This window comes from Haliotis cracherodii, unplaced genomic scaffold (assembly GCF_022045235.1).
Source record: "Haliotis cracherodii isolate W230 unplaced genomic scaffold, xgHalCrac1.p SCAF_4, whole genome shotgun sequence".
Lineage (NCBI taxonomy): Eukaryota > Metazoa > Mollusca > Gastropoda > Lepetellida > Haliotidae > Haliotis > Haliotis cracherodii.
In genome coordinates, this window is record NW_027266297.1 from 61,171,701 (window position 1) to 61,196,501 (window position 24,801).

At 39.8% G+C, this 24,801-nt stretch overlaps 2 pseudogenes; both read left to right on the forward strand.

Annotated features, from left to right (window-relative positions):
* LOC139479696 (cell death abnormality protein 1-like) lies at positions 1-3,573 on the forward strand (annotated as a pseudogene).
* A 9,495-nt stretch (positions 3,574-13,068) lies between these two features.
* On the forward strand, positions 13,069-19,347 carry LOC139479563 (cell death abnormality protein 1-like; annotated as a pseudogene).
* Positions 19,348-24,801: the final 5,454 nt, after the last annotated feature.

The window sequence follows — 24,801 nt, forward strand, 5'->3', positions numbered from 1 at the left end:
ATGGATACTATCGTGGTGATTATCCTACTGTGTGCTACATCAGCAGGTTCGTATACATGTATTACAAGTCCTTGCTATCGATCATTCAAGATCTCAATACATTCTCTGTCACCATCGGTTGGACTGTGCGCACGTGTATCATCATTATCTCACACCCATGTTGTTTGGAATAATAGTTTTTTCACATGTAAATGTTTTCCTGACGCAAACATACTGTGTATTTGGCACAGAAGAATATAAACAATTGTGATGATTGGTGAGATATAGCCAATGGTTCCATCTGATTTGACAGACAGACAGACAAATTTATTCGGTACTTCAGGCCACCGGCCCATAATACAATGGAAATGCCGTAAAGTACGTTTATAACGAACACGCTTATAACGAACTCACGGATATAACGAACTGATTTTTTGGTCCCGACTATATACTATTGATATGCTGTAGATATGCTTATAACGAACTACGGTTATAATAAACTAAAGTTAGTGGTCCCTTCGAGTTCGTTATAACCGTAGTTTACTGTATACTGTATATATTTGCATCTGATTTAAGATCTAAGGAATCATCATGACTCACGGACGTCAAAGCGTAATACGAACCCTGCTTTCAAATGTTAATGGCCTATGAAGACATTTTAAAATAGTTGGTTACTGCTTTCGATCAGAATGCTTTCAGTCGTAATAAGAAAACCAAATGTCTTTCAGACTTATCCTCTTTCAATAGTATCTGACATTTGGTTGACAACCACCCAATTGTTCACAGCTTTCGCAGCCAGTACTCCTTGTAGCAACTGTGGCGGTAACAACGTGACCTGTGTTGACGGTGTGTGTCTACCTCGCTGTAGTGTGACGTCATTTGGAGAGTGTCTCCAGTGTCTAGACTCCAGGTTCTATGGTAAACAGTGTGAATATGACTGTCCAGACACCTGTCTCAACTCTCGCTGTCAGATGGACAACACCCGTGTTGTGTGTACAGAGGGATGTGTGGCCGGCAAGAAGGGAGATAATTGTGGTGTGAACTGTCATCCATCATGTACACAGTGTGAACGTTATGGTGAAGGTTGTACAGGACCGTGTAAGAATCCCCGGTATTACGGTCCACACTGTAGAATACCTTGTTCCTCCAGCTGTACAGATGGATGTAATAGGATCACGGGGGAGTGTGGCAGCTGTGAGCCAGGTTACACAGGGGACAAGTGTGATGTTACCTGCCCCCCCAACTGTAGAGGTGGATGTGATAAGGACACGGGGGAGTGTGACAGCTGTGAGCCAGGTTACACAAGGGGCAAGTGCGATGTTACCTGTCCCCCCAACTGTAAGGGTAGATGTGATAAGGACACGGGGGAGTGTGACAGCTGTGAGCCAGGTTACACAGGGGACAAGTGTGATGTTACCTGTTCCCCCAACTGTAAGGGTAGATGTGATAAGGACACGGGGGAGTGTGACAGCTGTGAGCCAGCTTACACAGGGAAGTACTGTAATGATTCATGTCCGTCACAATGTACAGAATGCCAGCAGCACGGTGTGAACTGTATAGGACAATGTCACAGATGGAACTACCACGGAAATAATTGTACTCTTCAGTGCCCGGTACAATGTCGTGAATGCGTCAAGGAGACAGGATTGTGTGTCCAGTGTGCTGAACAGCACTGCCGGGCTGGGTGCGGTGATCAGTGCACACCTTGTAAAGGAGAAGACTGCCATAGTCCAACATGTAAAATGATATGTCCCGCAAACTGCGTCGAATTTAACTTTTTCAGTAAGACATGTAATACGCCATGTATCAACAAGAACTACTTTGGACAGGCTTGTAACGTCCCCTGTTTTGATAAATGTGATACGTGTGATAAAGGCACTGGGAAATGTATTAGTTGTAAACAAGGATTGAGAGGAGAGTTGTGCGATGACACATGTCCTTCTAACTGTACACAGTGTGAGCGCTATGAGGACATATGTATTGGCGCATGCCCAAACAGTGGTTACTATGGACGCGACTGTTCGATCCAATGCCCTGTCAGCTGTGAAGGATGTCACAAGGCAACTGGTCTGTGTATGGAGTGTGCCGAAGGATTCAGCAGGACATACTGCGATGAAATATGTTCTCCGTGCTCAGAGAACACCCGTTACAGAACACCTTGTCGAAAACGTTAGTATGTTTGAACTTAAATCTGTTACAATATTTTTGACAAATAAATAAATACATAAACATATGGACATACGTGGGGGAAAGTTAGCTGGTTAAGACACTCGTGCCATTTTCTCTCGTGGGGGACTCTTATGGTAACAATTATTTCTTTTCACTGAGGGGGCACGGGTGGCCCAGCCGTCTAAGACGCCGCGATTCGCTGTGCAGAGTTGCGTCCCTTGGACACGCCAGAAACCTATGATTGTGGGTTCGAATCCCGGTTCGCCCCGATTAAGTTTCTAGGTTTGTCAGCACCATACCCGTGCTCGTTTGTTTCACCGAAGTGGTAAACGTCTGAGACCTGCATCACTTCGGGCTTTCCTCCCACATTAAGCTGACACGCCGTGATATAACTGGAATAATGTTTGAAGCGGCGTTAAACCAACTCACTCACTCACTCTTTTAACTAAAAAAATACTGTGTTTTTTTCAGGTAAAACTGACCACACCGTGGCCATTACTACTGGAACAGTTGCTGTAGTCATTGTGCTGGCATTGATCATTGCGTTTCGGAGACACACGCAAAAGGGGTAAGTGTTACATGTAAAAAGCTTTCAGTCAGTACATCATTACTGTGTAAGTACATGCCAATGTCAACGTGAAGTCTGACTTTTAGAAATCATCTTTAGGAGTTTTTTAACATGCATTTTGCGATAGTAAAAAACGTATTTGTGCTACATTGTGACGCTAGTATACCCAACTGTCTCGAGGATACTTTTTTTACCAATTTGTACGTATTTGAACAAAACTTCACGCTTCTTAAACCGTACTGCAACACTTTATGGTACAGTACCGTTTTCCATATATAATGTATCTTCTAAGCTTAAACATAATTTCATTTTATTTCAGGAATAGAACCCTTGGTAGCGGCACAAACGGCACCACTCACAGCGAGTACAGTGACAGCCTGGCACACAGGTACTGGGAAATAGGTGATCATCACGAGTCTGGTCAGACAAGTCCCCCGCAACCTGAACATGCAGTTCAACCTGCATTACCTCTCACAGAAATCCCCCACAGAAGACTTGCAACAAGGAACCTTTTGGCAGATGGCCAGCAATGTCAAAGAAAATCGTCTTCTTTGTCAGAGACAAGAGCAGTGAGCGAACCAGAACTGACAGCTCCGGATGCTGCTGCTGTGGATGGTGGTATTGTAAGAGCTTCGTCCTTGCTGTTGTTGGGAGGAGCATCAGCTTGGAGTGACAATGAGTCACAGTATCAGAGTGGTCAGGAAGTAGGTGACGCTGATATGGTTATGTCGGAACAAATCGAGCGATTGACCAGAAAGACTGCTTCAATTATATTTATTGAAGAAAATTGTGATCTGTCAAATGTATGTGTGAAATATCTTGCCACGAACAAAGTTGAGGATAAAAGTTCACCTTAATTATAAATGATATTACAAAGGATATCATAACACTAAATATTTGAATATTGTTAAGTTAAAGCGGAAATTTGACAAAAAGAAATGAAGTATTCACGCTATCAAAGTTTGAATCAAGAAACCATTTTGAACATTAAAATATCTTCAGTATGGATTCTTATTCCCGGACTAACCACTGCTTATTCTCTTTAACGTTGATATTCATATCTACTTTCATCTGTTTATGTTCCGGTTCCGGTACCCCGTGCTTATCAGCGCCAAAAAATGGGATCATTCGCGAACGCGATGAATCTGGCCGATTGTGTGTCATCGTTCAGATGTTCAATCGCTGGTCGTTGAAATATTGCTGTGGCCAAAAGTGGTTACTTTCCCCAAACCATTCTTTATCAAACACTTGTTTAGTTATCATGAAATATTCTAAAATGTAAAGTTATTCCATGTTATGATAATATGGTTGTCATTATGTTGCAGTATGTTATGTTTTGATTTTCATGTAAATAATCCTTCAAATGCTCACAATTCAAATAGTATAGTTCCATTGTTTGTTTTTACTGATGAGTATCAATAAAGTTCAACGATGAAACACTTTTTATTCTTTGTCAAATACTCACTTTCATAGTCACATTAAGCCTCGGTTCTTCATCATTAATCTTAAAGCTGTTGAAAACATTGATGCAGTTTTATCTGTTTTCGTCTTCATTTTCAGCTTTTGTCATGCCCAGGAGTGTAGTTAATTAGAGAATAATGCTCGGGACTTACACCATTAATTCAGGGTAATTCTTAGTAAGGTTTGATGTTGTCTTTATTACGATGAAGTTTAATCTAATCGAGTGGTTCAATAAGATCGCTACCTCATAAAGAAACATTTCTCCTTCAGGAGCAATCAATCTTTTTTCTTACAACGTTGCGCACTATAACGCCAATTTTGCGATGTTAAAATGTTCTAGCGCAAGAATACACAGCTACATTCCGATTTTGAAATTGTTCATATCAGGTATCGAAAAATATTGAATCAGGAAACTATATACTGATAATATGCAGGGTGATATTGTCTGAGGAGGCATTATTCGGAGGAGGGGATAAGCTAGCATCACGACGAAGTCACCAGTTTATCCTGGTTCTCTAGCCTGTCAAGGTCACGTCATTTCATGCCGTATGAGATTCCGTCCATATTCGGACAACCATAGCTTACCTGTCCGAGAAAGATATACAAAAGGAACTATACATTGCAACGTCGTAGTTCGACCCTAGCTGGCATTACAGAATAGGACCAATACTGTACATTGCACATGGATTGGACATGATTTTCATATTCAAGGCCTTTTGTTGTAACCCAAAATAAAATAAATAAATAAATAAATAAATAAATAAATAAATAAATAAATAAATAAATAAATAAATAAATAAATAAATAAATAAATAAATAAATAAATAAATAAATAAATAAATAAAAAAATAAAAAAAAATCTTTACAAAAAAAATAAAAAAATACCTTGTCCATTAATTTCTTCCTGAAACTCCCAGCCTCCCCCAACTCCCATCCGAATATCAAATTGTTGGCCCCTAAAGAGTATAGGTTTTTTTAAATCAAACGATCATCGTCCAGGTGACTGTTCTGAATTTCCAAGTGCACTCTCGTTGTAAGGATCTTACTTCCTGGATGCACATATACTCATGGCAAATATTTTACCTAGATAAATGTTATGATATCGAAACCACATTATAAATATATAAAAGTCAAATTTTCGCCTGAGACCAACCAGCCTTCACTGACATGCAAGCTTAATCATATGTCATATAAATTTAGGGTTGTCTCTAGTATTAGATTCGGATCGACAAAAGGTACTCGACAGTGACATGCAACCTGCTGATATTTAACATGAACACATTCAACATGGGAGAGTATGTTGTATTCCTAAACATATCTTCATTTCACAAAGGCATTTGAAATACAAAAAGCGTTACATTAAAGAAAGCTGTACCAAGAATTTCATCTTGATTGTAATGGATTTTGAAGTTTACGGTGAGCATATATTATCGCTCATTCTTCTTTACAAGCAACGTCCTCCCTGTGAGTCAGGAAATTACCTTTCCTTCTATTGGGGAAGTAGCGATAGTTTCAGAGCCTTTCACCGAACAGATACAATTATTCACTATAAACGTATTTACGATATCTCCTAGACTTCCAGTTCGCGCCTCATTGGGACGAGTGAGTGAGTGAGTATGGTTTTACGCCGCTTTTAGCAATATTGCAGCAATATCACGGCGGGGGACACCGGAAATGGGCTTCACACATTTTACCCATGTCGGGAATCGAACCCTGGTCGTCGGCGTGACGAGCGAACGCTTTAACCACTAGGCTATCTGACCGCCATTGGGACGATGTTTATGTAAATGATACAATCAGTGTTAAACAACATCATTTGTAGACTACTTTTCACTCTTAGCATCCATGAATAAGAAACACATTCACGAATTATCAGTCGAAGCCTAAAGTTTTGTTCGTTAATGTTTCTTAAACGTTTATTGTTAACATATACCATTCCTAATTCTGTGTAGACGCCAATACCTGACACTGCTGACATTAAGCTATACTCACTTACTCACTCATTCCCCTTTCTCCTGTCAGCTGCACAACATATTTGATAGACTAATAAGGAGAGGAATAAGAAACAAAATGTATAAAAATTGTTGGATGTACGGTCTCGTTATTGATGTGATGGGAAATTGGAGGGACTATTTCCTCATGTTGTGACTAGTAGTAGATAAATCAATGTGCATGTGCTAAGACACAATATTATGTATAATGACACCGCATTAAGACAAAAGGAAATCATATCTGAATTAAGACATATAAATTTGTTCGCATGAAATGTTACCTTATGTAACTTGCAATATAGTATATCTGTCCATTTCACTCTTCATTCCTGCACGATAATGAACAATATATTTGTTTGGTGTAAATGATCTGACAATCTGACACCAGTTTCAGCATAAAACCTATGCTATAACATGTTACCAAACCACGAGACCTTATGCAATGCGTGAGTGAGTGAGTCTTACTTACACATGCTATAAGCAATATCTATGTAGTATGCTTGCGGTAAGTTACTTAAGAATTGACTTATCAAAATGAATGATGGATATTGAATGATGTAGATTTGTACACAATTTTAATTAAATTAGTACGTGTGGCTTCATGTTTACACTGACAGCCATACAACGACCAGCTGTATTGAGGAATGAAGTAGTTCCACGAGAGAAGAGGTGATATGAGCGTATGTATGTTCACATTGTTTTTCAGTGACATCTTGTATAGTTTTCATATTTTCATCATTGGATGAGAAAGGTATGTTAAGAACTACCTTACTAAATCAGTCACAGCGCGTCGTAATACATTTACATAAAGTACAAAACGATATTAATACGATAAACATGACAGGAGAGTTTCCAAAGTTGTTAATGAGTAAGTGAATGAGTGATGTTTTAAGCTGCTTTTAGCAATATTCCAGCAATATCACGGCGGGGGACACCTGAAATGGGCTTCAGACATTGTACCCATGTAGAAACTCGAACCCAGGTCTTCGGCGTGACGAGCGAACGCTTTAACCACTAGGCTACCAGACCGCCCCAGTTGTTAATGAACCTGTGGCAATTACAAGTGTTCGTCATCATTGATCAGTTGGCCATAATTGTAGAGATGTGTCAAATAGAAAGCTGTATTCATAGATTGTTGTCACTGTTAGTCTAGACACGGAAAGAGTCGATACTACGATAGTTTGGATTTATATATTTCTTCGTTTTGTTAACTAGGATTGGTCGCAGCAATGATATTCGTAACCTCCCATTGGTTTCCCCAGGAATGTGAAAAAAAGCCTCGTGAAAAAAAGTATGAACGTCAAATTTTGTCGTTCATATACTTATGAATTTGCCGGACCTCTCGTCCAACAGAAAAGCCGTATAATTTTGTAAACTTCACATTATTTAATTATTATCTATTCAGCCACGATACTGAGATTGTTTACGTACATGTCCGTTGTCAAAATCGGGCACGTTTGATTGGCTGGATGTCACACAGTAAATACCTGTCATACGTAACGCAGACATGTCATCATTCATTGTTTATCACACATCCATTTTAGTGAATAGAATGGCTTTTAAAACAATCCTATATGTGTCCAACATCTTATCATAAAAGATGCTATGACTTCCTTTAAAAACGACAGGATGACTGTGAAGAGATTATGAAGAATGCACGGTACAGAAACAGAGGCATACGAGTGGTTGCTGTATAGTCAGCTAGTAGCTTATCTATACATGCACATTGCACATTATGACTTCTCCCGTGTCTCAGTCGTTGCTGTCAACAGTTACCAAAATCGACTTTTTCCAGTGAAAAACACGTAAGCCGTTATTCAATACATATTCACTGATGACAACTGTTAATATGATCTTATAACAATAAAAACGACAAAACCTTCCCATTTTCATAAGAAATCTCTACTGTACGATTCCGACTATATCAAGTGCTGAAATCACTTTCAGACGGTGATCATACCATGTGTTCGCGAAAAAGGTGAGCGTATTGTTCCCCACTGGTGATCCCCGTCACAAACACATGTAAATGCAAGGCCATTGTTCACCTGAAAAAACACCCGGACATATGGTCTAAATCAAAATAGGGAATTGCATCGGACATCTTTTCTGTCAGTGATGCGTGAAATTTGGAAATGTCCTCCACATGTCTGCCAGAAAACGTTTGAAAGCTTTTCTGTGGCCTTGAATGTTGTAACCTTGATCAAACAGCGTCTGCGCAAGAATCATATGAGGCTTTTGATATCTTGCCAGAGAGATCATGTTCGATTGTGCCTCAAAAGTTGTGAATGTAGACACCAAAGGCTGGAGCTGCAGGAGTATTGCTCGACATGAAGGAAAGTTGGCTGTTGGAAGGTTGAAGTCATCTCTCCTGTCATATAGTCTTGTGGAGAGTGTTTTGTCACTCTGAATCTTTATGCATAGATCTAAATATTAAACAGATGACGTGGTCTCACTGGTCTCCTTAAATTGCAGTTCAGGTGGGTATATCAGTGGAAGAAAATTGGCGATTTGATTGTTATTGAACGATATCAGATCATCGATATACCTGGAGCTAAAGTTAAACTTCTTGGCCAAATTACCTTGTCCGATTCATATGCATAAAGACACTACTGAAGGGACTCAATGCGTTACCCTCATATTTTACATAGATGTTACCAATGAGGAAGTCCAGCATTTTACATATTGTTATCTCCGTAAACTTCAGATGGCAGTTGCTTTCATGTTTGACAAATTGACCTGAACCTCTTAATAAAGATATGTGGTTAGCAGATTTTGTAACAAAATCCGCATTGGTCAAGGAATGAAGTTTTTCCTTAAGATTGTGAGATAGTGGTGTACACAGTTGAAAGTTAAATGTTTTGACAGAATTTAACCTGGTTCTTTTCTGAGATTGTCAAAAGTCAAGCAAATTCTTGGAGGTTTGGGGATCCACATGGTAATAATTCAACTTGTCTCAAATATTTTCTGGATTAAGGATTTAAGGATTATCATTCTTCGTTGAGACAGGGATTTGGTGGTACATTTCTCTCTTTGTGGTACATTTTATGGAGCTTTGGAATCCAGTACAAATGAGGAATGAACATGTCAGGTTTTAGAGTCAAGCCAAAAGTTGATAGTACTGATGCATGGTTTTGGCAGATTTCTTCCTCAGTTAACATACTGGCCTTATGTGTGATATTATTTTATATGTCACTTATACCAAGTTCTTTGAACAAACAATTAATGAAGTGATGCTAACATGGCATTGTTACGTTATCTGGGGCCTTGTCAGTGAGAAGAGTTACAAACTTTTCATTTGGGGCAGCCAGACTTCGAATGACAGCTGTCAGGGACAGAATTGGTTTATTCCAATTCCGTTTCCTCTTTTTCAGTTTGTGCATACAACCAATGACAACATCACCCACTGACTTAACCCACTCTGAAGACATTCGACAGGTTCTTCTCCTCTCTTGGACCATATATTGGCATATGCTTTGATTAATAAGTCGTTATCCCAATTGGTAGGAGGCTGATCATGAGATTTTAGTCTGTATTTGAATAACTGATGAATGTCGTTATTGTAACCAATAGAGAAGTCACCTGTGGTTGTATAGGTTGGTAGCGGCATACTGCCCCTTGGCAGCCACAATTAGTGGAATTTACATATTAGCTGCCAAGTCCACTTCTGCAACACGTTCCAATAATTGAACAACCAAGATGAAATGGTGTTCGTATAGGAAAATGTAATTGTTGGTGGTTCCTGAGATTTGAAACATTGTGGGACATTTTTGGAAACTGATCTTTGTCTGAGAATGTTACTTAAATTTAAGGCACAAATTCCCTGGTTTGCAAATTTCACTTCCAAGAAATTGCGGTCTTTGTCTGATTTAGTGGAGTCCATTTCTGGTTTGGCCATACGTTTCAAAGTAATATCAAGAACAATACTCCCTAGTCGATACTGTGGGCTCTTACTCTTTGTAAACCCACCCATCACGTTAGTTCAAAGTTAAACATATATTTTAATTATACAACATTGAAAGGCTAAATATAAAAAGTCAACGCCAGAGATTAACCAGTCTCTGAAACAGATTCCATTTGGCATTATCGGAAGTCATGAAAATATATGAATGGATAACTGAAAATCAGTGATTACACCAGGTGCTCGCGAAAAGGGCAAGCAAAATCACTTGCGAATATCGAGTTTGGTATTAAAATATGTATAATGTATAATTTCTTCACTAATCTGGATATGTCTGCCTCACGGAGTCTAAGGGGAATTAAATTCGCAAAGGCTAATACCAAGCAAAAACAGGATAGACCCATTTTACACTCCTCTGAATAATCTTTTCATTGATAGCGGCAAATCGTTCATAATATGAAAACATAATTATTTTTTGTGCTGGCAAGTGGAGCTAGATTCAACGTATTCAGTTGAGTAATTTTTTCCTCCCTTGTCCGTACGGTTTAAGATTACACCTATAGGGGCAGAAAACACGAGCACCGTTAGAGCTGGCTTAAGTGAGAGTCGAATGGTCACACTGACCATCATGGCTGATTGTTTGTCATTGTACCCCGACGTCGTTGATCGTTCCCCATGCATTCAAACCACTGTTGTGTGCCAGCAATAAATGTTGTACACCATAGAGCCATTAGATTTTATTTGGGACTCGGCAAATACGCCCCTAACGTCGCTATAAATGGGCACATGGGATGGATACCGCCTGTTGTCAGACAATGGAAAGGTATAGCAAGACAATGGTGTTGCCTTAAGAATATGTCTAGTAGGTTAAACAAACACGTGTTTAACTGGGCCGATAGATACACTGTAAATGGTTGTAAACATTGGACAGGTAGGGTAAGAAAGAAGTTTACTTTTACGGATTTAGGACATCTATTAAACGGGTTTTATTGATAAATTTTCTGTTTGTACACAGGTGGACTAATGGTGTATGAATGAATATGTTACCCGTTGGAGTGATATGTTAAGAAAGGAAGAGGGGCGAAATGGGCTTAATAAATTGAGAATGTACCGATGTTACAAACAAGTGTATGGGACAGAATACTATATTTCAAATAAGATGGCCAGAAACTATAGATCGGCACTAGCGAAGTTTAGATGTGGCGTTGCTCCTATTCGAGTGGAAACCGGTCGGTACGAAGGTGTACCTGTCCACAATAGAAAATGTTTTCACTGTAATGACAGCGTAGAAGACGAGGTCCATGTTTTGTTTCACTGCGTTTTATATGACGATATCAGGGCAACTCTTTTTAATGAATGTATTGCTAAATCTTATAATGTTTTAGATATACCTGATATCGACAAACTTTGTTTAATTTTCAGTGACTCCAGTGTGTGCTTTATACTTGCCAAAGTCTGCTTTTTAATTCTTAATCGTAGAAAACATATTTTATATGGATAACTTTTTACTATATCATCTTTATATCATTTATGTATACATTTTATGATAATTTGTCTCTCATAATTCTATTGAATGGTTCTGTACATTCTATCTATGTCAAGTTGTACAAAGCTGTTTTATGTATGTACAGAAGTGAGACGAGATAAACCATTTTCTGTCTGTCTGTGTTTGCCTGCTCCGCACTTTTTTACCACGATAAAACTCCATTGACTTTGTGTAAAACAACATCCAATCATTCGTTCATCAATTCTCAGCTCGCTATCCACGCCAAGTCGTTTTATGCATTGGTCTATCGTTAGGACTTCATATATTGCATTCATCGTGTGTACTGATAGTAATAAGAGTCTGAGTAGTGAAATGGGTATACGTACACGTAGATCGATATAACAGAGCAGGTGTATAGGTGACGCTTTTGAATTTGACAGGCAACATGCTTATCAACTTTGATGTTTGTTTGTTTGTTTGCTTGTTTGTTGTTTAACGCCGCACTTAGCAATGTTCCAGCTATATGATGGCGGTCTGTAAATAATCGAGTCGGGACCAGACAATCCAGTGATTGACATCATGAACATCGATCCAGGCAACTGGGATCGATGACATGCATCAACCAAGTCAGCGAGCCTGACCACCCGATCCCGTATGTCTCCCCTTACGACAAGCATAGTCGCCTTTTACGGCAAGGAAATATTTAGTTTTGTGAACATGTGACACATTGAACATAAACTGAAGTACAAAAGAAAGTACACCCCCCACTATTCTGACAGTAAAAGAAGACAGGGCAAACTTTATTGTGATTGTAATGTTTAATGTCATTGTTGAGTCATTTTCAAACATGTTTAGAATGGATTTAAAGATTTGTGGCCACATAAAACTTTTCAGTTGACAATAACGTCCATAGGCGGTCACTCATCAAAAATCACACTTGTAGAAATGATGACAGTCCCAGGTATGAAGGCCATGCGAGTGGTCTCAGTACCTCGTATGACCCCCATTTGAGTTAATGCAAGCCAGGACACGTCTTCTCATGGAAAAGTACAACCGTCGGATGACGTCATTAGGGATCTGCTGCCACTCTTCTCGCAGAGCCTGTTCCAGCTGTGGTATGGTGGTTGGTGGCTGTGCACGTCGTCGCAACTGTCTGCCGAGATGGTCCCACAGGTGTTCAATGGGTGACAAGTCCGGAGAGCGTGACGGCCAAGGCAAAAGCTGAATGTTCTGACGGTTCAGGAAGTCCATAGTGAGTCTAGCGGTGTGTGGTCAGGCGTTATCTTGCTGAAAAAGAAACTCCTGCCTTTGCCTCTGCATGAAGGGGATCACCACCGGCTGTAACACTTGGTCCCTGTACCTCTGGGCTGTCAGGGTCTGGTGGAGAATGACCAAATCCGTCTTCTGTTCGCCGCAAATGCCTCCCCAAACCATAACGCTGCCTCCGCCAAAAGGATGAACTTGTTGGACACATGATCCCGCCTCTACGTCGGTAGACTCTCACTCTACCGTCAGCATGGTAGAGGTTGAATCGCCTTTAATCGGTAAAGAGGACTCGTGACCAGTCACGACGTTGCCAGCGTCTGACTCTTCTTGCCCAGCGAAGACGGCTGATACGGTGTTGAGCGGTCAAGGTCATCCCACGGAATGGTCGATAAGCCCGGATACCGGCAGCTTTGTAGTCGTCTCATGACTGTGTTCCTGCTGATGTGGTGACCTAACGCTGTCGACGCTGTTGATGCCATGGTGAGGAACCTGTTGCGCAGGTGTAATGTGCGTATGTACCGGTCTTCTGCAGGGGTCGTCACTCTCGGTCTTCCTCTTCTTGGGCGGTCGGATGTCTGGCCAGTCTGGTCTTGTGTTTTTTTCGTTGAATGTGTAATGAACGATAGAATCCACTGCCTTTTATACTGTTTCTACGCACATTGCACGTGCAAATGGAGAAAATTGCCATTTTCACAATGTGTGCTTTTGTTGCCTATCATAATGTCAAGGTTACGTTTCTGCGTAATGCTCTCAATGGTTTTGTTCATTACATTACGGTAGCGCCAAAAATGTAACAACTTTTTCAACCATATGCGTAATATATGATATTTTAGGGGTGTGTACTTTCTTTTGTACTTCAGTTTATTTTCATTAGCTTCCGCGAGTGAAGGAAATATGATCTGAAGACAAGTACTGAATACACTGAACCCTTCGGCTTTGTTATCAGTCAGCTGGCAAACCCAGACATATATATCAAAGCCTAACATCAAGGTGAATATTTTGTATGATATCAACTATGTGTTATCTAATTGTCTAATTACTGTAACCGCATGACTACTATTTGTGGACACTCAATACACCTCGGAGAACTGGAGTGTTATCTTCCTTAAAATGTATATACGTGAGTGAATGATAAAGCAAGTTGGGTTTTGCCCGTTTTGACTATGTCAGTTTACCTGTCATCTCTGCTCGCTTTATCAGACTGGCCATGTATGTAGATATATGCAAGTGATTAATTATCATATACAGTGCTTCAATATTCGACTGAGCTCGTATCTGAATCAGTGTGTCAGCTCTAGCGTCTCACAAACATTAAACAACTGCAACATATCTATGTCACATCAAGCTTCGTCAGACCCGTGAAGGTCCGGGGTAGAATAGGTCTTCAACAACCCATGCTTGTCGTAAGCGTCGACATACGGGATCAGGTGGTCAGGCTCGCTGACTTGGTTGATGCATGTCATCGATCCCAATTGCGTGGATCGATGCTCGTGATATCAATCACTGGATTGTCTGGTCCAGACTCGATTATTTACAGACCGCTGTCATATATAGCTGGAATATTGCTGAGTGCGGCGTTAATCAACAAACCAACCAATCAAGCTTCGTCATGTGAAATGTTTTCCCTGTGTTAACTAGAGTAAAGAAACCACTATTAATGCATTAAAACAACTATTGTATATATCTATCACATAATGTAACTGTAGACCCGCTATATGGCTATGAAGTTGTTCAAGGGCCAAATAACCTATTTTTCTCTCAATTGGTATATTAACCCTCCACACACAAAATGAAATTCTCCATAGGCACCTCATGGGGTGTGGGAAGTGGGAAGTGGGAAGTGGGAATGATCTGCGCTACTTAAACGTGCCCCACTCATGACCGTGATCAACAGTTACTCAAATGTTGTTAAACCATTAAGGGGCGGTCGGGTAGCCTAGTGGTTAAAGCTTTCGCTCGTCACGCCGAAGACCCGGGTTCTATTCCCGACATGGGTACAATATGTGAAGCCCATTGCTGCTGTCCCCCGCCGTGATATTGCTTGAATATTGCTAAAAGCTGCGTTAAACCATACTCACTCACTCACTGTTAAACCGTTTAACTCTCTATCTTTTTTCAGGGCTCTTGGATACTATCGTGGTGATTATCCTATTGTGTGCTACATCAGCAGGTTCGTATACATGTTTTTCAAGTCCTTGCTATCGATCATCTGTTGGACTGCGCGCACGTGTATCATCATTATCTCACACCCATGTTGTTTGGATTAATAGTTTTTTCACATGTAAATGTTTTCCTGACGCAAACATACTCTGTGTGTATTTGGCACAGAAGAATATAAACAATTGTGATGATTGGTTAGATATAGCCAACGGTTCCATCTGATTTGACAGACAGACAGACACATTTATTCGGTACTTCAGGCCACCGGCCCATAATACAATGGAAATACAGTAAAGTACGTTTATAACGAACACGCTTATAACGAACTGACGGATATAACGAACTGATTTTTTGGTCCCGACTATTTACTATTGTTATGCTGTAGATATGCTTATAACGAACTACGGTTATAACAAACTAAAGTTAGTGGTCCCTTCGAGTTCGTTATAACCGTAGTTTACTGTATACTGTATATATTTGCATCTGATTTAAGACCTAAGGAATCATCACGACTCTCGGACGTCAAAGCGTAATACGAGCCCTGCTTTCAAATGTTAATGGCCTATGAAGACATTTTAAAAAAGATGGTTACTGCTTTCGATCAGAATACTTTCAGTCGTAATAAGAAAATCAAACGTCTTTCAGACTTATTCTCTTTCAATTGTATCTGACATTTTGTTGACAACCACCCAATTGTTCACAGCTTTCGCAGCCAGTGCTCCTTGTCGCAATTGTGACGGTAACAACGTGACCTGTGTTGACGATGTGTGTCTACCTCGCTGTGTTTCTGTGACGTCATCTGAAACGTCGCTCCCAATTGTAATAAAGTAGTTGTTATCCATATATCTTTTCCAAACTCAGAGGAAAGATTTCCACCGCAGGTTAATGCAACTTTGCACAACATATAATTAGAGGATATTCATGATATTTACCGATAAAACATATTTATGGTGTCTTCTAACATATGATACTAATTAAAACAATGCTCTTGGCGAGACAATACAGTAAGTCTTTGTAAGTCTTCCATTCCTCTCTAAAATATTAATAATTTGTTAATTGATTACAGTGCTATATTTTGTTCCTTTCTCTATCGACAGTTTCTTCTACAAGCACACCGTGCAGCAACTGTGACGGTAACAACGTGACCTGTGTTGACGGTGTGTGTCTACCTCGCTGTGTCAATGTGACGTCATCTGGAGAGTGTCGGTGTCGGGACTCCAGGTTCTATGGTAAACAGTGTGAATATGACTGTCCAGACACCTGTCTCAACTCTCGCTGTCAGATGGACAACACCCGTGTTGTGTGTACAGAGGGATGTGTGGCCGGCAAGAAGGGAGATAACTGTGGTGTGAACTGTCCTACAGCCTGTACATAGTGTGAACGTTATGGTGAAGGTTGTACAGGACCGTGTAAGAATCCCCGGTATTACGGTCCACACTGTAGAACGCCTAGTTCCTCCAACTGTACAGATGGATGTAATAGGATCACGGGGGAGTGTGGCAGCTGTGAGCCAGGTTACACAGGGGACAAGTGTGATGTTACCTGTTCCCCCAACTGTAGAGATGTATGTGACAAAGACACAGAGGAGTGTGACAGCTGTGAGCCAGGTTACAGAGGGAAGTACTGTGGCAGCTGTGAGCCAGGTTACACAGGGGACAAGTGTGATGTTACCTGTTCCCCCAACTGTAGAGATGGATGTGATAAAGACACGGGGGAGTGTGACAGCTGTGAGACAGGTTACACAGGGAAGTACTGTGGCAGCTGTGAGCCAGGTTACACAGGGGACAAGTGTGATGTTACCTGTTCCCCCAACTGTAGTAGAGATGGATGTGATAAAGACACGGGGGAGTGTGACAGCTGTGTGCCAGGTTACACAGGGGACAAGTGTGATGTTACCTGTCCCCCCAACTGTAGAGATGGATGTGATAAAGACACGGGGGAGTGTGACAGCTGTGAACCAGGTTACACAGGGGACAAGTGTAATGTTACCTGTCCCCCCAACTGTAGAGATGGATGTGATAAAGACACAGGGAAGTACTGTGACACCTGTGTGACAGGTTACTGCAAGGGTGGATGTGATGAACATGGAGATAACTGTGACAGTACATCTTGTAAAACCACATGCAACCCAAACTGTAAAACAATTAATGATTTTACTCAAAACCGCTTGCACTGCACTGGGCCGTGTATTAACGCCAACTTTCATGGAAATATGTGCACTATCCCTTGTCCAAGTAACAGTGACAGATGTGAGAAGACGTCAGCCAGGTGTCTCAACTGCTCCATGGGTCTGAGAGGAGAGTTTTGTAATGAATCTTGTCCCTCTAACTGTAAACTGTGTGGTCGCTATGATAACACATGTATAGGACTGTGTCTCGACAAGAACTATCACGGACTAAATTGCTCTGATCCTTGTCCCGTCGGCTGTGAGGGGTGTGAGAAGGACACCGGACTGTGTATCGGTTGTGCTCAGGGCTTCAGCAGGAAATACTGTGATGATATTTGCTCTCCATGTTCAGAGGACACCTGCCACCGAGCACCTTGTCAAAAACGTAAGTTTGTTTGTTTTTTTGTTGTTTAACGCCGAACTCAGCAATATTCCAGCTAGAGTCCTGTCCCGTTAATCCGACATAGTTGGATGTATATGATTATGTCGGATTTACGACATAGCGACTTTCATTTTGCTTGTTTGTTTGTTGTTTAACGCCGCAATATTCAAGCAATATGACGGCGGTCTGTGAACAATCGAGTCTGGAACAGACAATCCAGATTGATATCATGACCATCGATCCACGCAATTGGGATACGATGACATGCATCAACCAGGTCAGCGAGCCTAATCACCAGATCCTGTTAGTCTTCATGGGAATCTCCGAAACTTCTTCCGAAACTTGCAAATCTAAATAGCCCCGAAACTTCAGGTTCTTCCGAACACGTTTTGATTGTTTCTATTGGGACATTAGCAGGAGTCCTATGCTGTGCTGTGATAGCCCTGATCATAATACTTCGGATACATCTCAAGAGGAGGTTCGTATTAGAATGATCTTGAACATTTAATTACTTTGACAACAATAAATAATTTCGACTTTCTTCTTTGATAGGCATTTAGAACTTGGAGTACTAAGTAAGGCTTGATAACGGTGTTAGAACCTACACCGAAACGTCACTCTTAATTGTAATAAAGAAGTTGTTCATCTATAAATTCTTATCCTTACTTAATTTCGACTTAGATTGATTATAAATTTCACAAGAATCCGATCTCAGTACAAAATACAATATCATGACTTATGTCCGTTTCATTATTGTTTAATGCAAACTATGTTAAAAAACAGTTCATTTAACTTGAAAGGTGCGCTTTTATGCCACGTATTATAAAGAACGATGTACAACCTCTAGCCTCGTCTTTTTAAATATTAACCCAAAGCCGAAAGTTATTTTCATCATAAAAATTTGATGATAACTGTAAAGTGTAATGATGGTGGTAAGAAATTTTTAGATTTGCAGATTGGGATATTGTCTATTTAACGATGAAATACTGTACTTATATCAAAGAGGTGAGGTGAGGTGAAATTGGGTTTAACGTTGCGTCCAAGACGTGCATGCACGTGTGTGGCTGCTTTTACTAGTCCGGACTGATGCCGACTTATAGTGCCGCAGTTTAACATGAATACCCACCCAGACACAGTATACTGACTCCGAGCCGACCAGTTCTTGTTTTAGCCCCTTAACGCCGAGCGCCAGACAGGGTAACAACAAGTACCATCGTTTAACGTCTTTTTGTATGACGCGGCCGGGGATCGAACCCCGAAACTTCCGCTCTCCGGACAGACGCTCTACCACAAGACCACAGAGGCGGTCCTTATCTCAAAGAATCTAATATCTATGATAATGAGCGTGTGTAAATACTATATAATAGATACAGTCTTTTCTTGTCTGGTCCCTCAGAGAGAATGTTATAAAAATTTACAAACATATTGTTTTCTTGATTTTTTTTCACAGAAGGATAGATGATCCCTGCTGCACCAATAGGTCAAGAAGAACCATTAGCGACAATGTGACATACTGTGAGATAGAGGACAGCTTAGTGTCGAACCATCAACGACGAACAACACAACAAACGAGACCTGCGTTACCTCTGAAAGAAATCCCTTCCAAAAGAAGACCTGCTTTATTGGGTGCATCAGCGCTTTCTGAGGCGGAGAGTGTCTTCTGGTGTGATTCGGTCCAGAACGAGTGTGCCTCTGGTATAAGGATGTCTGAGCAAATCCAACATATGAATGAAAAGACTGATTCAATCATTTTAATTGAAGAACATTGTGATCTGTCAAATACCAGTGTCAGATATCTTACCACAAACAGCAAGACATAGAGTAACCAGTGCATGCTTGAAATGTAAAGATTAAAAAAGAGCCCCATTTAATTTTAATGATGAATACATGTGCTTTTAGTTGGTTGGCTGGTTTTGTTGTTTTACGCCGCACTCAGAAATATTACAGCTATATAACGGCGGTCTGTAAATAATCGAGTCTGGACCAGAAAATCCAGTGATTGATATCATGAGCATCAATCCACGCAATTGGGATCGATGACATGCTTCAACCAAGTCAGTGAGCCTGACCATCCGATCCCGTTAGTCGCCTTTTACGACAAGCATAGTCTCCTTTTTAATATTATCTGGTCTAACATAATTGTCCTCTGTCACGAACAAAAACATCTAGTGTATATAATCACACTGATATTTTTGCCAGCAACAACAAAGAATAATATTAGAAAGCTAGGTCAAAATTGCAGTGTGAAAGACTGAGTTTTCAGCAGTTGATAAAAATGATATTTTCATTGCAGTGAACATAACACTTGTTCTTTCACTGCAGTAAACATAACACTTTGACGGAACTATTGTCATACAAGAGTTACCTCCCATTAAATTGTCTCCCTTTGTCGTAAGTGCCTAGCCCGTACACAAACCGTTGTCGTTCTTTTTACGTTAGTTCCAAAAACGTTTCCTCATAAACTGTAAATTTCTCTTTTAACTCATCATTCGAGACTGTTCGTTTGTTACTTGACCAGTGAGTATTCGCTTCCAACAGCGGTCTCCTAGGTTTCAAGCAAATGTTTAGTTAAAGTTGATTTTGTATATAATCATATCTAAATGTATGATAAAGAATTTTCGTGACCCTAAATATTTTTTGACACTTTTGTTTACATTTCTCAAGATTTTGCTAACACGAAACTACTTTTTTACAAGGGGTGGTTAACCGACCCTGTGTGTTAGCATGGGCGGACATTTCGAAAAAAATCTTTATTTCTGTATAAATTACCACCAAAGACAATAAATAGATCTTAATTGTGCACCCCCCCCCCCTTTAAAGAAAGCTGTATCCGCCCATGGTTAGGTAGGGAGAATCTACGTTTCAGGGTTTTACATTTGTTATGAAATAATTTAACGTTCTGGTAGACAACTACACAAAAAGTATATAATAAATAGGATATTCCATATGTCGAGTGAACTGTCATGTTTCTCTCACCTCGTGACCGGGGGAAAAGGAGATATTTTTACTCGTGAAAATAAGATAACCATGCAGCACAATGTTGAAGTGAATGCATTCGCAAGCGTGCATACAGCTTTGTTTTCTTGTTTTTGATTTTGTTTTAATTGACTTTCATTTAACGTGTGCCAAAGTAATAACTACCGAACAATTAATCACATTTATTATAAAGTTGATGTTGTTATTTGGTAGTTTCCGGGACAATGTCCTGGTCATAATGTAACCGCAAGAGGAAATGAAAACTGTTCAAAGTGCAGATGTCAAAACTATGGAAGCGCATGTGTGCCACAGTCTAAAATAAAATAGATGATAAACGTAGATGATACTGGCATCTACGTAGAGGATACTGTAATCTAGGTAGATGATACTTACATCTTTGTAGAAGATACAGTAATCTATATATGTGATATTATAATCGTACATATCGTTACTCACACTGTGGTATTGTCTTGTGAAGTTCCGACCCTAGTTGGATACTAGTCCGATATAAGTTTATGCAAACAGTTATATTTTAAGTACAGGTGATTACTTACTTACCGTTAAGTTATCTACATGTATGTGATAATGTTCGTCGTTTAATTCATTTGGCCATTTCCGTATTTTACTACATACTGAGATCATTTCAAATTTTTAAACTATCAGTGCTAAAATAAAAATACAAACTGCACAATTGTACCTTCGGTCTTAAATCGGATGATGAGTATTAGCTTCATATAGTTTTTATAGTTTGCGAGATTTTCACCCCTTCATATTCATGTTTTACCTCTTAAACCTAATTCTCGCAATTGAGAAACAATGAGAATAAATATTTTCGAGTGATTTCTCCGACCGAAACAATGTTGTGGTTGATATATTATATCGCTAAAATTTTAAATAATGATCTGTAGTTGTTTGTTTGGAGAACATTTTGTACTCCCCTCTCTCTATTACGGTTGTAAGAGAGCGCGGTGTCTCATTCTTTAGTAATTTTGACACTTTGAAATGAGGATTTACTGTATTTTAATGTTTAGATAGTACCTCAATAAACACATGTCAAGATAGAAAGTAAAACAAATCGGTCATTATTAATTAGGCCAGGGGTTATATATAACTAACCCGGAACTAAAAGTCGATGATTCGACAGTAAATGACACTATCTTCTATGTAGCTTATAATATCTTGTGTGTAGATGAAAGTGTCTTCTACATAGATGGCTCGTCACGACATGGCTGAAATACTGCCGATGTGACGTTAAATCTTAACTCACTTCTACGTATATATAGATGTGAGTAGTACCATCTACGTAGGTGAACGTATTGTATAATATTTTACTGTGGCACGAATACGCTTCCATACTTTTCAAATTGTATAATTTTTGTCTTTCTTTTCTGTTGAAAGTACTTTCTGTCCCAACCCTAACACAAACTCCAAATATCTTAAATTGATATTGATACTCATATGTTCAAGAAAATTATTTTGAAATCCACATTTGACTTCTTTTTATATAAGCTTTGCGGCATATACTAGTATACGTGTCGAGGTGAGGTGAGGTGAGGTGAGGTGAGGTGAGGTGGGGTTTAACATCACGTCCAAGATTATTGCACCTATATAGCGACGTGCAAACACGTGTGTGTGTGTGGCTGCTTTTACTAGTCCGGAATGATGTCGATTTTATAGTGCTGACCAGTCCTTGTTTTAGACCGCGGGTGGGGTTGTATATGTACGTAAAACACAACAGAAAACCTTTTGATCCAAGAGATATGTAATATGTATATGTCATGATAATATATGACATGACACAATTAGGCATTTGTCTGTAAGAGAAGACATCTGATATAGTAGTCATGACGCATGACAATGCAGGAAGTTTACTGAAATTTGTATATACTTTATCGCCTGGGGATACTCCAGACTGTAAGATGGAAATGTTTTTTATATTTTAACAGAAAGTGATTATAATTTAATACATATATATATTTTTCATTTTTGGCAAGTTAATTTTTAACTACCTTAAACATGGAATTCTATTGTTCAGGTGTGTGAAGCATTTCTGTCAAATTATACTGAATATTACTTATGTTTATGATAGATTGGGGATTTAAAAAATGAAATGTAATCTTAGAATATATGATCGTGTTTGTATATATTTACTCTAAATATATTGTGTATGGGTTTCTATTGCACCCCAATTGCTACATGCTGCTTGAGTAAGAATAAAGTTCTCTTCAGGAACACAATAGACTTGTCTTTTAATACCTGTATCATTTGGCATCATGGTACAGGTAGTCCAGGTGTTCGCTCCAATACCGCTTATCTGAAGCACATGCTGGAAAATAAATGACCCTTATTCCAAATTTCCGAACAGGAAGTTTACCATTCCCTACATAATGCATCCTGCCCGTGAGGAGCCGGGGTAGAACAGGTCTTCAGCAAACCATACTTGCCGTAAAAGGCGACAAACGAGATCGGGTGGTCAGGCTCGCTGACCGCATGACGACTATCTGTGGACACTCAATACACCTCGGATTTCTGGAGTGTTATCTTCCTTAAAATATATATACGTGAGTGAATGAGAAAGCAAGTTGGGTTTTACCCGTTTTGACCATGTCAGTTTACCTGTCATCTCTGCTCGCTTTATCAGACTGGCCATGTATGTAGATACATGTTACAGTATTTGATTTGTCTTATGCAAGTGATTAATTATCATATACAGTGCTTCAATATTCGACTGAGCTCGTATCTGAATCAGTGTGTCAGCTCTAGCGTCTCACAAACATTAAACAACTGCAACATATCTATGTCACATCAAGCTTCGGCAGACCCGTGAAGGTCTGGGGAAGAATAGGTCTTCAGCAACCCATGCTTGCCGTAAGAGGTGACTATGATTGTCATAAAAGGCGACAAACGGGATCGGGGAGTCAGGCTCGCTGACTTGGTTGATGCATGTCATCGATCCAAATTGCATGGATCGATGCTCATGTTGTCAATCACTGGATTGTCTGGTCCAGACTCGATTATTTACAGACCGCCGTCATAGAGCTGGAACATTGCTAAGTGCGGCGTTAAACAACCAACCAACAAACAAACAAACCAACCAATCTTGTGTGCAGTTTTAAAATGAGAATGGAATCTAAATAGGTTGTTCCCAAAATACTTCATTAGCAACCCAATCTTGCCGTAAAAGGCGACTACGCAAGAGTAACAGTCGAGTTTCACGCCCGCCCAAAATTTTGACCCATTGAAGCCCTCGTGCAAGTCCTGTGCTAATAACTGCCTTAATAACAATGTCATGAGCAATTCCATTTTGGTAATGTCGCCTTAGAATAACCTGTCAAAACAGATTGCAACGGGCGTAAAAGCCAAAACGGCATTGAAACCTTATGTGAATGGATCACTGGAACTCAGTGAGGACATAAGGTAGCACCTCCCACTCACACAGACTCGATTATTTACATTTACAGACCGCCGTCATATAAGTGGAATATTGCTGAGTGCGGCGTTAGACAACAAACCAAACCAAAACCACATCGTGTCTATCGTATCTCATTTTCAAGTACATGAACGCCATCAAGATTAATATGTACTCTGCAAAAATAAAACAACAGATTATAATATAATCATGGTATCTAGTAATCGTTCGGTAAGGGAAAATGAAAGCAGACCACGTCCTAAAACTTAAACAAATAAGTCCAAGCTTGATCGTTGAGTCAAGCCGGACACTGAAACTAATCTGGTGAGCGGTGGCTTCTCAGCGTCATTAACGGGAACAAGGCTGCATTGCAACATATACACTGGAGCAAGGTAAAAGTAAATTCAGTTTTATTCCAATAATATACGTAATAGAACAAATTGCGTTTACAAAAAGCATGGATATAACCCGGGAATATATATTGTTATGTTACAGATGCATGAAATAATACCCAGAGTATTTATTGTATCATTGCGTGATTCTCAAAGTTACTTCAGCGAGTGATGATGCGCGTTATATTTTGTTATTTTAAGTGATGGTGTACGATAAAGATGATTGTCCCTCTTGTTTGTTCCCATTTGGATGATTAAAATTTGCGCGCGTTCGGTTCCGTATGTACAAGTAACATAGCTCTATATTGAAAACAGTCTAATAATGCTAAAAAAGAGGTCCCTTAAATATTTCTGTTGTTATGGAAGCGTGAAAGATTGTGAGAACAATTCCATTATCTTTGTTTTGCAGATCATGTTCGCAATGGATATACATTTTCCACGGTGTCGTTATTGGACAACGAACCTCCTTCTATCTCTGTTTTTTTCTGAACGGTGAG